Here is an 11,722-nt window from a genome sequence, read left to right as displayed (position 1 = left end):
TTCCCAAGAGGTAGTTTGGGTGGAGCCACCTGATTTCGGAGGCTGAATAATTAAAGGCATGGCCAGATGATGTCCACTGGCATGAGGGTGAGATAGTGCTGTTGCAGTTTTGTTTGGTAGCACAGGGATGTGTTCCTGTGCAGGACGCAGCCCACAGAGGAGTGTCCATGTCGCTCGCGATGTTACTACAGCCACACAATAGCTCCCTGCAGCCTGTCCTTCCTCTTGACCCATTGCTGGAACAGAAGGATTGACACTGTAACCTCCACCCAGTTCTGCTCTCCCATGGGAACTATATTGCTGTTTTTTAAGATGTGAATAGGAATTGCCCATTCTCATCTATCCTCCAGCATAGTTTCAGATTGGTTCTCCAAGGTTTCCTGCAATTCCCTACTTGCCCCACAACTTCTTCCTGCTGTTGCCCTGCATGGAGCTTGTTTTCCAGCCACCTCCCTACATACTGTGCTACAGCCATTCCCCACACAGCTCAGTTTGTACTGAACTACAAACCATGAGTAGATTTAAACACCAATGGGGTCAGCTCCTCCCATCCTTTTTTCATAACAAAGCAGTTTTGTTGACTTTCATCCCCTCTGGGTTTACACCACTACATCAGGATCAGCTTCTGGCTGGACCAAAGGCCAGACTCCACCTTGGAAGCTCCAGAAGTTGCCATCTCCTCAGCAGGCTTGCAAGAGTTTGTATTAGAAGTGCAGTAAAATGAATTATATACAAGTTCTTTGTGCCTTAAATGTATTAAATACAAGTTATTTGTTTCCTTTGAGAGGAAAAGGTTGTCACAGAGAATTTGGACCTTAGCAGACTCATGGGCTGTGCTCCATCTTCTCAGCTGCTTCTGCATAGGTACATAAAAAGGCTCAGGTCTCTTGCAGACATCTACCAGTAAGTTCTGTAACCGCAGCCCAAAGAGCCTAAATATTAAGTAACTTCAGCAGCTGCAGGGAGTTCAGGACTTTCACCATCAGCTTTAGATCTCTTTCCGCTACAGCTGAGCTTCAGTGTCCCCTCAGCCTGTTTCTTCCCTGCAGGCACCAGGGTGAAAATCATAGCACCTCATTCCGTTTTGTGTGGTGCTGCTGTAAATTTAGGGTAACTGTACTTTGGTGGAGCTACCTCACATTGACCTGAGTGTGATTAGGTGCTAAAGGGGTGCAAGAAAGGGGTGGAGAAAGCTACATCTGGTGGGCCTGAGCTTACAGAGAAGCAAATGAGAAGTAGTTGCACTGAACCTTGGGGGGTTGCACTCAATGAAACCCACATGTGATTGGAGCAGTTGGAGTGAGGCCGACCTATAATATCCTAACATTAATATGTTAACTCGGTATTTCATCTTCCTGGATCCCCTGTTTGTAAAGTGCTTGGGGTGAAGGACTGTTATTGTTTTGCATTTGTAGAGAAGCTGGCATGGGGCATTGTTGGGCCCTGGCTGAAGTCCTCTGGTAGGTTCAGTGATGGTAATACTACTTACGCAGGCAGTTAAACACTGGTGGTGAATCTCAGTCTTGTCTATGTTGCTCCAGGCTCTTCATGTGTTGTTGGGATTCATTTAACTGCAGAAAGCACGCTGGAGCCAGGTAAATCCAACCTCAGTGCTCTTGCTCCCCTTTATACCTTCTGGAGAATACAATGAAGAATGGAGTAAGAATGAAGGGCACTTTTACAAAGGACAAGTTGTCTTATTTTAAAATAGATATATGAAATACCCTGACCATGTTCTTAGCCCTCCTCTTTGACCAGAGGAAATTTAAATAAATTACCTTAGTCTTGGATTTTTAGGCTGTGCCTCTTCCAGAAAACTAGGGAGTCCCAAGGCTGGGACTTGTGCTGGAGCACTATTGTCCATTCTGATAAATAGCACAGGCACTGGCATGTTTTTTGCTTGGCCAACCAGCACTGACCCAGGTGATTCCTGGGTGCATTTTGTGTTTGCACTGATCAGGGTGATTCCCAATAGGCAATGTAGGTGTACCACCTTAATAAGAAGTTTAATATTATGATAATTTGGGCAGGGAATGTGCATAGTAATATTTAGATAACTAATGGAGATACAACTCTGAGTGCCTAAATTTAGGTGGGATAAATAGCACCTTACACTTTTTTCTGTGATCCTAAGATGGATGCTGAGGCTTATCCTGCCATTTTCACTACAAGGCCATTCACCAATATGTTGTGAAAGAGGCTGTGCATACATTAGAAGCAGGGGGTGGATCTCTGGCCTTCAGTTCCCCAGAAATAATATTATCAGTAATTATGATAATAAGCAGTGGTGATGAATTCTTTCCCCTCTTGCCTCCCCAAATGTTGTGCCTGTTTCAGTGCGAAGCACTGCAGACCTGGTGTTGTACAGGGCTGTATTGCACTGTGCACCTTGAACAAAGACTATTCCCAAGAGTGGCTGACACTTGTGTGTCACTGTGATGTTGGTGACACACACATTTTATCTCCTCCTTGTCCTACTGAGAAATGTGTGTAAATCTGCAGGATTTGGGGACTTACATATTACATGTTTTTTCCTGTAAAATTGCACAAAGGATGTAGACTCCATTTTTACATATGGACCTATATTTGCAAAAGGTTGATGTGGTAGTCAGGCACTTTGCACAATAATAACCTGTTCCTGTTCATCCCACAGGATCCCTGAAAGGTTTTCATGCCTAGGCAGGATGAGGTGTACCCAGTCAATTCCTGGTCTCACCCCCTAACACCATTCCCATGACATGACTCGGTTTTGGACATCCAGCCTGAAGGAAGTCCAGGAGATGTGGCTCCAAGTGAAATCAGTGGGCATCAGGCTCCTACATTCTCATGTAATTAAACTCTTTTAGATCTTTCCTATCAAAAAGCATCAAGGGAACACTGTACTCAATCACCACATCAGTTTATTCAACACTGCTTTCGCCTCAGTTCCCCAGTGGGTTTGGCTGTGCTTTTGCTATGTGTTGCTGTGGATCTTCCTTCCTAGCCAAATATTTTCATGCTAACAATTTTATCTCCCAAGGCTCAGCCTATTACTACAGACATTTCTCTCAAAAGACACCAATCTTTCTCCAACTCATTAATGTAACCTTGGAGGAAACTAATAACAGCATGTATTCACCAGCTCTTTAGGATTTTGCAGAGAATAACGGATGTTTCCGGGTCCCTTAAGAGAGGACTTATCATTCCGGTACTGCAGACAGGTTAGCCAGAGCTGTCTGAGGTTAAGGGACTTGGCAAAGGGCATGTAGTGATTTGGTGGCAGAAGCAATACTAATTAGAGTGCCAACTCACTCCATTCATAATTACTGTCTGCCATTACCATAACACAGACTGCAGGGTTAAGAAGTGGATCCCTGTTTCCCTTCAGCCTTCAAGCATATGTAACCTCCACACTCGATTTTTTAGAAATACACCCTAATTCTATAGATGTCATTTTGCAGCTTGGCTGAGAGGTACAGGCAAAATCAGCAATAAACAATTGGACAATCTGAATTGTTCTATCAGTTTAGCTTTTCATCATTCTTTCTTCAGCAAAACTCTGCCTTTTTGGAAAATATGTTTTCTTGCAAAAATCTTCTTAAAGGTCTAGTTCCAACCCCCTGCCATGAGCAGGGACACCTTCCACTAGCCCAGGTTGCCCAAAGCCCCGTCCAACCTGGCCTTGAACCCTTCCAGGGAGGGGGCAGCCACAGCTTCTCTGGGTAACCTGTGCCAGGGTCTCACCACTCTCACATTAAAAATTTCTTCCTTATGTCCAGCCTAAACCTATGTTCTTTCAGTTTAAAATTGTTGCCTCTTGTCCTGTTACTACTGACCTTGGTAAAAAGTCTCCCTCCATCTTTCTTATAAACCCCTTTATATATTGAAAGGCTGCAATAAGGTCTCCCTGGAGCCCTCTGGTCATTTTTGCCTCTGGTTACCTTTTCACAGACTGGAAAGGGATTGTGTGACAGAAACCCCATCTCTTCCCAGCTCTGTTGCTGTGATCCCACATCTCTAAACACTGTTAGGTTTCAAGGTTAGGAGTATTTTGTATTTAATTTCTTTTCACTCCCCCTCGAATATTTCTCATTCAGACAGGATGTAGTAGGAGCGGTCTTCAATATTAGAAGACAGTCCCATCAGAAATGTAGGGTGGGGTATGGTTGTTTGATCTCAAACAGTTTATGAGACAGATGTCCCAGTAATACCCTTTTCTCTATTGTCCATAAATAGTCTGGTTCTCAAGTCAATGTCTGCTTTATGGACATTAGAGATGAGATTCAGTTCACCTACATTTAGCTGTCTCCAGTGAGATCAGATGACACTTCCAAACTTGGGGAGATAAATAACCTACCCCTTCAGGTTCTTTCCTTCCTTCCTTCCAAATAACTCCACTCCTTTAACCATGTAACACCTTTCAGTGCAGAAAGCATCCTCAGTTTACAGGCTGAGAAACAAGGGTAAGAGGGATGCTATGATTTGCCCAGATCCTGCAGCAGGCTGTGGCATGACTAGGAAGCAGCACTGGAGAGCCTGGCCCATCCTGAGTAATTCTGCGTCACGCAGATGTCATCTCGAGGAGCTCACCCCAAAATTCGCTTGCAGACTAGGCACTACTAATAGATCCTGCCCACGTAAATGCTCTTGTTTTCCAGCAGTATAGCTGTGTGTGCACTGTGGATATATCCTCAGAGAGAAGTGTTATGGTGTCTGACTTCAATGACTATCATCAAAATTATCCAACCTTCACATCTTTGGGACTTCTTCCATGTCTTCAGATAGGATTGAAACTGGCCGAAAGACTTACAGATAATGGGGAAGGGGGCAGTAGATGCGGATATTGTGATTGCAAAAGTCACATTTTCATAGCACTTTAGGCTTTCTCTGTTTTTTTAAAAAGCTGAGAGTCTTTGCTAAATCAGAAAGGTTCGGATTTGGGCATTTTATATTTTCATTATGTTTTCTTTACTAAAACTAAATAGATCTTCATAGTGGTAGAATCTGATGATGAGAATGAAGCTAACGTGACCAAGAAACTGTTGATTACAGCTAATGGAAAAATATAAGTACAGCACATGAAAAAAAACCCCAGATTTTCTATTTTCTATGGATGTTCTGGGGAAGCTTGGGTGTTGTTGTGAAAAACACCTTTTAAAAGAATATACATCATGTTTTTTCAAAAATCAAACAATCTCACTGACTGAAAAATAAAATCACTTTTATTTTTCCTTTATGCATGTGGGCTATTAAAAAGGAGAGAAAAGTGAAAAAGCTATGTGAAATACATTTTCTTTTTAAGTGTGTTTAAGGGAAACTAAGCTAAACCTGGACTTTTCTTTAAGTTTCTTTTTTTTTTTTTTTTTTTGCCTTAGAAGGATTTTTTTTGCAAGGAAATCATCAATGCAAAATGTTTGACCAGCTGTCCTCTTATCTTTATATCTGGAAACACATGCAATACATGGAAATCCCCACCTCACTTGAAGTTTCAAGGGGGTGAGTGGGTTTTGTGCTCATACCTCTTTCAATATGAGCAAGTGTTTCAGTATTTGCTTTAGTTTACTATCCATCCACTCCAGTTCAAGAAAAAATACAGGAAAATTTCCCCTTTTGCCATTGCAGTGCATGGTCACTCTGCAGGGATCTGTGAAGCTCACACCTGTTCATTTTTTTGCAGTTCTCTGAACAAGGCCTCGGTCTTGGCTCCTTCTTTCGTCTTCAGGGAATTTTAATCTGGAGGTTAACTTCCAGTTTGCAGGAAATAACAGAGACGACCTGGATATATCTCCATATGGACTGGCCATCAGAGCTTAGTCATTTGCACTGTTGTTAGCATAGTCCTTGACTTGGTTTTGGCCTGAGTCAAATGTGAACCCAAGTGTGAACCCAAATAATCTCTACCCATGGGTCAGGTGTTAGCATAGACCAAGCACCATTCCTGGTAGGTTGTTTAGATTCAGCCACCTTGCTCTAGAGAAAGTTTAACTGCATGGGTTTTACCAGGTCAGGCCAGTTGGTCATCAAGGAAAAGCATGGGCACTGGTCCTGGTTAAGTCTGCCTGTAAGCAACTATTTGTGTTCATCATGGAGTGGGGTTTTTTTCTGAGGTTAATGACTTAGGTGCATCTTTGTACCATGGACCAAAATAGCAGAAGGGTCTTGTCCTTTGGTGAATGTTGTATTACCAAAATCTTTGTCCAGCTGTTTTACTTGTCAAAATCCTCTAGGCAGAAGGTTTTGATATCCAGGTTACCTGGAGGATCCTTAAACAAGAACCGGTTTAACAGTTCTTTGGAAACAGAAGCCTCTCATCCTCTCTCCACCTCAGGTAGAAATTATAGGAAATAAAATAATAATAATAAAGGGGAAGAGGAGGATAAGTTACTTTTTCCATTTGAGTGAACATCAGTTGATGCTAATAGTTGATTTATTTTTTTTCAAAGATACACACTATTTCAAAAATTAGTGTGTGTTGACAACTGCAGGATTCTTGCAGGCTCATTTATTCTTGCATTCACTCATCTTTGGGCACACAGCTAAGGTCCCTAAAGGATTTTAACTGACTAGTCTCCATCTGGAGTCCATGGAAAGATCTAGCCACTTCTGGAGAGCTAGGAAGAATTCAGAGCAGAAGGATCACCATTAGAAGACCCTGTCTCTCTTCACTGGGCTGAATCCAAGCCTTGGGAGCCACTGTAATCTCTTTCCAGGTATAACCAAACCCCCCAAGTCTTCCAGGATGAAGTCTCAGCCTGTAAGCCAAAACTGAGGCTCCTCAAGATGAGCATCTTCTGTGATCACTTTCTCAATGTGTACTTCAAACACTTCCCCCTCTAACAGGTCTCATTGTGCTGCAAGAGAGCCATGCTATCAGAGCTACACCATCCTGGAGGTCTGTGTGCCTCCGTATGCCCTCTCACAGGAGGACAGAATAGAAGTAGAGGGTGAAAAACACCATTACCACATTGCTGCCCTGTTGGACACCAAGACCCAAACCCACACCTATGTGGTCCTTTTGCAAAAGGCAGTGACTGGGGAGAAGGGTACCATCCTGGAGAAAGTATACAAAACACTGGAAGACCCAGGAAAGAAGCTGGGTATAGCAGCAAACCCCTGCTGTACTGAGGGATGCCATTGGTGCAGCACTCGGAACAGAGTAAAGGGGTTGGAGATGGCTCGAGCCCTCTGCCACCAATTCACACTCTGACCTTTCTAACTCTTCATTTTTCACCTATGAGACTAAGGGTGAGGAGGAGATATGGGACTTCTCTTTGATGTAAAGAGATCTGGTTTTGTTTGCCATCCAAAGCTGTTGAGTTTGGAATTCCTTTGTCCTTCTGGTTTTTTTTTGCCAAGCTTCGATAGTGGGAACTGATCTATCTGAGGGTGACTTCTAATTTCTGATCACTGCATCTCCTGCCTGTGCTCTACAAGGGGACTGTAGTGCAAAATCCTGCAGCTGGTCCAGGAGAACAGCACTGTCAGCAGGAGTGGCAGGCGCAGAAAGTCTGTAAGCTTTGGCTGTTCTTCATACAGTCTGGACCAGATTGCCACCTCTGGTTTTATTTCATACCCCAGTCATGAAGTGTTGACAACACTTAGGAAAAAAAAAAATCACACGTGCAAATAATAAAAAAAAAAAGCAACCCAAAAACCCCAGACGTACACACACACATACACATGCAGACCTGCTTCAGCTTGCATTACAGGTTCTCAGCCCGGGAGCAAATCACTTGGGAAATTTAATTAAACTTTAATGAGGTACTTTGATTGTTGGGCTGTACGCCTAGTGGAATTAATGTACAGTGAAGGGGTGTCTCGTCATGCTGCTGGCAATAGCTGGCAAGTTCATGTAGAGCAGAGCATGCCATCCCAAGTCACCTTTTGAACTCAGGAAAGCAGCAGGGAAGAACAACCAGGAAGCTCTAATGGGTCATTTAATTACAGCAGGTCCTTTTTGTGTGAGTCCCATACATTGAAGAAACTCCCTCTGAGTTGCTTTTGGGACCTTTCAGGAGGTTGGGGAATGGAAGGCAGGCAGGATGGTGGTGGTGGTCTGCATTGTGGGCTTCCTTCTCTCCCTCAAGTAGGCAGGAGTCTCTGGCATGGGAGATCCTGGGAGAGTTGGGTGTTGAGCAGGGACCTCCATGGATCCTCCACAGGACCTTGGTGCACAGCTACCCACTAACCAGAGAAAGGCACTATTTTGTTGCAAGTGGAAATGTGGCTTCTGTTTCAAGTAAAAGGCCTATTCAAGTCCTCCTCAGCCACCAGAGAAAGGCTGTTCTGTAATGTAATGCTGGTTTGGAGAGGAGCATTCAATCTCAGGAGAGTCCCATCTCCTTCTGCCTCAAACCTTGGCCTCCATCTCAGAAAAGATCTGTCACAGATCTCATATAGGAACTCCAGACATCCCTTACAGCCTCAACATTCCTGTGAGAAGCTGCTGCACCAGGCTGGATCTGACTATCACCCATCCTTGGCTTACAGGGTCCCAAAGGGACTTGGACACTGTGCATTCACCAAGGTATGTTACCCCACAAGATGTCCTTATGGAAAGGATCCCTTTTTGAAAGGGACACCCCTCTCTAGGCATCCAGGAAGGTGAGTCCTACATGCTGGGAGAGAAGAGAGTTGTAAGATTTACAAAGGAGAACTGTAGGATAATTCAGGTTAGGAGGGACCTCTGGGGATTTCCAGTCCAACCGCTCCCCCTCTCAAAGCAGGGCCAATTAGAGCAGGTTACTCAGGACCTTGATAATTTGAGCCTTCACTATCTCCAGGGACAGAGATTCCATGGCCACTGTGGGACCTTGTCCCCAGGCTTAACTACTTTCAGAATTTCACTTGCTGCAACTTATGTTCATTGCATTTTATCCTTTTCTGCACACCTTTCACAAGAGACTCTCTGTCTTCTCTACAGCCCCCCATTAGGTAGCTGAAAGCAGCAATAAGATCTTCCCTGAGCCTTGTCTTCTCCAACCTCAGCAAACCCAGATCTCAGGCCCTCCTCATACATATGTTTCAAGAGGATTACCACAAAAGATAATCCTCTGCTTGGACCTGTGTCAATTTGTCGGCAACAAGAAACTCTAAAAAGAGAAGCCCCAACCTTCCTGCATTTCTTGTGCTCCTTCAGAGACTGGAGGGCTCATAAAAGAGGTGATCAGTGGCAAGGTAGAATCCATGCATGAGATTTTCCAGGCTGAGATCCAGGCCACCTTTGAGATCCTGGAGCTGAGACTCCAGAAGAAGACACTAGCCATGAAGCCATCTGTTTCAAGGGAACCCTAGACATCCCAGTTTAGAAATACAGTCCTGCTCTGCACTCAGTCATGTCAGCGTTATAATCAACAGATGGAGGAGGGGAATCAGGCAGCGTCTTCCTCAGAGGGGTGGAGACAACAGACATTTTCAGCACTGGGCCTCACTTGTATCGTTCACCACCAAGACAGGCTCCTGGGAGGACAACTGTGTTTATTTGGAGGCTTGAGTGTTAAGGGTTCACAACAGACTTCTTAATCCTTGCTCCACCAGAAAGCTCTGCACCTACTCTAGTCAGGGCTCTGGTGTTGCTCCGGAAAGTCAGAAGTGGGTGAGTCTGTCTCCTCCTGACTCTCAGCTACTGGAGACCTGGAGATTTTGGCATGTCTCAAAATGGCCAAACTGTAATGAAATGTCCTGCTGCTCTGCAGCCCCACCAGGTCCTTCTGTGCACATTATTGTAGATCGACTCTTTATTGTAGACCAACCCGTTATCGCAGACCAGCCCTCAAGGCAAGGTCCCTTACCTCCTCTGGTCTTTTTACTCCATGTAAACGAGCTGGAGTAGTGCTAGGAACATGTCCTAGGAATGCAAATGCTTAACACAAAGCAACGCATGAGCTCTTGAAATCTGAGATGCGGACAAAACAGAAAGTTATGCCTGCACATGCCAAATGATCATGTACTGCGTTCTTGGAAATTGGAGGCCACCGAGCCAGTAGCAGTATTTCTTGGCATTTCTATCACCCCATCCACCCAGTCTTACAAAACCAAGCTGTCAATGCACTGACATGGTGTGGCTGGGAGCGACAAACGGTTTTGTGTTCTCTGCTGTTTTTTCAGCAAGACTCATTCATTCCTGCTTCTCCTTTCAGCAGAAAATACAACTTCTGCACTCTCTGGGCAGTTAAGGATATGTAAGACTCTGTCGTAGAATCATAGAATAATTTAGGTTGGAAAAGACCTTTAAGATCATCAAGTCCAACCTTAAACCTCACACTGACAAGTCCACCACTAAACCATGTCCCCAACTGCCACATCTACACGTCTTTTAAATATCTCCAGGGATGGTGACTCCACCACTTCCCTGGGCAGTCTGTTCCAACACTTGACAACACTTTTGGTGAAGAAATTTTTCCTAATATCCAATCTAAACCTGCCCTAGCACAACTTGAGGCCATTTACTCTTGTCCTATTGCTTGTTACTTGGGAGAAGAGACCAACACCCACCTTGCTACAACCTCTGTTCAGGTAGATGTTGAAGGCCATAAGGTCTCCCCTGACTCTCCTTTTCTCCAGGCTACCATACACCAGGGTCTTGAGATTTGAGTTGCTGAATAGAGACTGACCAGTGGGCCTCCAACATCCCAAGCTGATGACAACTCATCCATCTCTCCAACACCTTGGTTCACTGGGGTTCAAGGAAATGGCTGAGTTTGTGCAGCACCAGCATATTGGCAGGACAAACATCAGGATAGCCAAATACTCTGCTTTTGCAGCAGGGCATATAGAGCAAGAAGGAAATAAGGCCTAGAGGTGGGTATCACATGAAAGAAGAATGAATCCAGCAGCTTCTCATTACTGAGGGGCTGTGGTCTAGGTTCAGCCATTTAACTGATGCCTCTGCTGTGGTGTTCAAGTTGGGAGCCCTGCTACCCTAGGACCTCAGTGGAGATAGCTGGGCATGTCTGGGAAGTAAATCCCACCTTAAATCACTGATCAGACTTGCCCAGATCTGTGCAATCACTGGGGAGGGACCTGGCAGGCTCAGTTAAACGTTGCACGTTGAGTGGATGCATCCAAATCTGTCTGTGAGCTGAAACAGTGGTCAAAGCAGGGCAGGGGGAAAGTTCATGTGTGTTCCTGCAATGTGATCGTGCAACGAGTGCCTTTCACTGCCTGAACGCATCACAGGATCTCCTGCAGCTCTGGGTCTCCTGCAACGCCTGGCACCTGGAAGAAGCAGAGAAGTTGCACAAACATGCTCCAGCCTGGCATTTCCTAACTCTGGAATACTTGACACTGCAACTGCAACACTTCTTCCATCCTCCTGTGCATGGGGGAGGGAAGCGGGAATGTTTTCTATGGTTGTAAGAGCCCAACAGACAAATCCACCCAAATCCCACACTCCAGCACTACTCAAGGGCCCCAGCCTGCATTTATACTCATAAATGAATAGGACCAGGATCAGGGGTGCACACGCTTCTGCAATGACCTTCCAGTTATTTGTAGCAGAAAGCCAGAGGGCATTCACCGTAGGCAGTTTGGGTGCTGTCATCCTCTTATTGGATGTTGAGATGGTTCAGTAGGAAGGATGGACCAGTTGGGCTCAGAGCTGACCTGTTTATTTTCCTGCATAGATGCATCCATAGAGCCATCAGAGCCTCTGGAACTACCGTGCCACTGGGGCACAGCAGGAGAATGTCACCTGTCCCAGGTCAGCTCTGAAGAGGACACATGGGATGTGTACTCTGCTGAG

The sequence above is a fragment of the Strix aluco genome, chromosome 3 (genome assembly GCF_031877795.1).
Source record: "Strix aluco isolate bStrAlu1 chromosome 3, bStrAlu1.hap1, whole genome shotgun sequence".
Taxonomy (NCBI): Eukaryota; Metazoa; Chordata; class Aves; order Strigiformes; family Strigidae; genus Strix; species Strix aluco.
Note: the sequence above shows the minus strand (reverse complement) of the source record.